Below are 3,822 nucleotides of genomic sequence, written 5' to 3' on the forward strand. Positions count from 1 at the left end.
GTGTGATGGAAAATCGTAACAGCTGGCATTGCATTGTGAACTGTTTCCAGATAAAGAAAAAATAATCTTCCAAGTAAGGGTGGACTGTTCCAGCATATTATTTTTGCCTGTCTCTAAAGGGATATCCTCCTACCCTCTGAAAATGAGTGACAAATGTTCCATAGATGCAGTTTTCCATCTGGAGCCTTGAATTGTTGATGAATTAAGGTCAGTTCCAGGATGTGACTGTACTTCTTCCCAGTTAACTAAAAGATGATCACTTACTAGTCCACAATATCAAAGACTTTCTTCCGTATAACAAAGATCTTATTACAATAATATTGCAACTGAAGCAGGTAAAATGTTATCCTTACTATACAAGCAAAGTAGTCTGGGTTTAAAGTGAAGATGGGTAATATTAGTACAATGCCATTTTGGCAGTATTAGCATTACATTAATCTAAACGGACAATTGGCAATGATAATTTGACATTTAATGTAATACAAAAATGAGACCTTTTCAAGGGTCTCTTAAACCTTTCCTTAAAACAAAAATCTCAAGTATGTCCAAAAAATTAGGGTATGTGTAATATCAATGCCATGACATCTTTCTGTAGGCTCTGATAGTCTTGACCCCCAACATTTTAGTGATGCATCACATACAAAAGACAGCTGTTCAATGCTACCTGAAGAGTTGCATACAAGAAGAAAAGAGTGACTCATGGCTGGCTGAAACTCCTAGTAGTAAGTTTGGGATTGATTGTTTACATCCTAAAAGGTCAGCAATACCAAGGTCCAAAGCAAAGCAATGTTAACCAAATGGACTGGCTTCCAGAGGGCAATAATGATTTGTTCTTGCCTACAAAGATTGCATTTCCATTAGAACATTCTTACAACATAAAATAGAGAAAATCAAGATGAGGACTTAATAAATGTGTTCTGGGCTTCTCTCCAAGGCAGGAGATGTTTCTGAGCAGATTACAGGGTCAGGCTTGTAAATGTAACACCAGGATTTACTGAACTACCAGATTGTTGTTTATCAACAATGTCACTTGGTACTAATATTGCTATAAGCCAGAGGTGTCAAACATCAGGCAACTGAGCTGGATCCAACCTGTGAAACCTTGTCATCTGGCTCCCAGTGTTGACCCTGGATAGCAGAGTAGACCATGTGGCATGCGCAGGGCCCAGGACACATGGCATCCACTCTGGCCACTCAAGAGGCCATCGCCACGTGCCTTGCCCATTCCAGCCAGTTTGGGATCTGCAGCGGCCACTCTGGGACCTGTGTGTCTTGTAACCTGGGTCCCAGAGAGGTCACCACAGGCTCTGAGACCAGCATGCGTGGTGGTGTGGTGGGGTGTCCATGGACATGATCTGGATCATTGACTGGCCTCACACCACTCATCTGGCTGGGGCTAAATGAGCGTGACACCCCCATTATAAGCTAATATTGGTTTAATACTATGTGATATAAAAATGGCTGATGTGTTGAAATTCTATCATATTCATGATCAATTTAATGTTTGCCATGTATAATCATATTGATGAATTCTATTATAATGTAATAAATTGTTATCATTTCTGCAACAGAAATTATAATATATTTACATAATTAATCACACCACTGAAGTGTTGTATTGTCTATTCACTTTGCATATTGTATGAGGGTTAGTCAGAAAGCAGTGCCTTCTATTTTTATTCTCAGACAGCTATTATCGAAAAAATATTAAACTTGCATGGACAGTTTGCACATTATCACTGTACGTGGTTTCATAGATTTCATAGACATTAGGACTGGAAGGGATCTCGTGAGATCATCGGGTCGAGCCCCCTGCCCAAGGGGCTGGAACTCAGCTGGGGTCAGATCACCCCAGCAAGATAAGCATCCAAGCATTTCTTAAAGGTATCCAGAATAGGTGCTTGCACCACTTCTGGTGGGCGGGGTGGTCTATTCTGGAGACTCAGTCAGTAAAAAAGTTTTTCCTTATGTCCAGTCTAAAATGGTCTTCCAGCAGTTTGTGACCACTAGACCTTGTCTTCCTTGGGGTGCCCTGGTGAGCAAACTTTCTCCCAGTTGCTGATGCCCACCCCTTATGTACTTATAGGCTGCCACCAAGTTACCCTGAGCCTTTGCTTCTCCAGGCTGAAAAGTCCCACGCCTCTCAGCCTTTCCTCATAAGGCCTGTTCTCTTGACCTCTAATCATGCATGTGGGTCTCCTCTGGACTCTGCTACTGCATGTGATGTTTCAGTTTCTTCAGGGTCTTGACACAGTTTACTGTGGCCCCCATAGGCAGGAAGTCAACAAGAAGAACACGCTCTATGTCTATGACTTGCTTAGAAGATAAAAATTAGGAGGCGTTATTTACTGACTGATCCTTGTAATATTATCCATAGGTAATGACATTTTGGATTATCAGCACAGATTAGGTCTGAAGTACAACTCTTAAGAGTCAGCTGCAACAGACTTAACATTTATCCCTGTGCAAGTTTTCATCTGCATTTAGAATTCTAAAACACTTGTATTTCTGTCATTCCACAATTATAACAGATTCTCTTTCACAGATCTTTAAATGTAGTCCAGATTCCCTTGCACACAATTAAAAAAACCCAAAACAAATCAAGGTTAACAACTTCTGAAGCCACTTACGTGAAGGTTGGCTCATTTTGTTTCTATACTTCAGTGCCATGTTGCTGTACATGGCACCAGACCTCTTCAAAAAGCAGATGCAACTATAATTTTTGTGTGAGTCATAATCCGGCACCTGTTACAAAATTAAAGGGCATCATTTTTCCAAGTCACACTGCAGCTGCCATCTCTTTTCTATTCTCCTCATAACCTGTGCTCGCTCACTCAGTATTATGACATTACTGAGTGCTTTGGAAGCTACGCAGCTTTTTCCATTCTGTGGTAGAAAACAATGAATCAGTGGAGAATTTTTTTCCAAAAGTTGAGTTACTGGGACTATATACCAATAATGAAACAGAACCATAAATTTGTTAAAAACATTCTTTGCAACAGAACTAGTTGGAATTTTTGTAACAAAAAAGTTGATTTGTCAAAACCAAAAGCTTTCCAGGGAAGGGGTAGTTTTGATGACTTTTCCTTGATTTTTTTAAATTTCAGAATTAAGAGAATGCACCATATTTTATGATTTTAAAACGAAGTTACATTTTTCAATTTGACTTGATTTTTAATTTTGAAATGTAATTAGTTAATTAAGTTGTCACGAAAAAGACAGAAATGATAAAAGTTGTAATTGAAATGTTTAAAATTATTGACTAACTCAATTTTTTTTGCATTTGGCAAAAATTGGAGATTTTTAACATTTCCTGTGATAGAACCGTGAGAAGCAATCTTGTGAGAAGCATGAGTTTTTGTGAGTTATATCTTTTCTTGGATCAACTGCATGATTAGAAGACATTTAGGGAAGCTTGTGAGTAGAAGGCATCCTTCTTCAGATCTCAGTAGTGTGACAGTGTGCCCAAGAGTTTGTCTAAATCTCTTCCAACCATACAGGTGGTTGAATAAAAGATATCACCCATAAAAAATCCTTGCATCTAACAATTTCCTGGAATATCATGGCCACATCATTCCAATGCTAATTTTAAAAACTTAAAAATTCTCATAGGACACAAAACCATACTTCTCCAACTCTATTTTGCAAGTCTAAGTTGACCAAACACCATGAAAAGATATATGTCATTATCAGGGATCTGGGTTTTCTGTTTGCCATAGAAAAACATGGTAAAACCCAGATTTTCTCCTTTAAAAGAGAAAAACGCAGGAAATGGTGGGTTCCCCCTCACAAGCTGGCAGAGTTCCAGCCTGTAAACAGCTG

This window comes from Crocodylus porosus, unplaced genomic scaffold (genome assembly GCF_001723895.1).
Source record: "Crocodylus porosus isolate Cpor-Errol unplaced genomic scaffold, CroPor_comp1, whole genome shotgun sequence".
Lineage (NCBI taxonomy): Eukaryota > Metazoa > Chordata > Crocodylia > Crocodylidae > Crocodylus > Crocodylus porosus.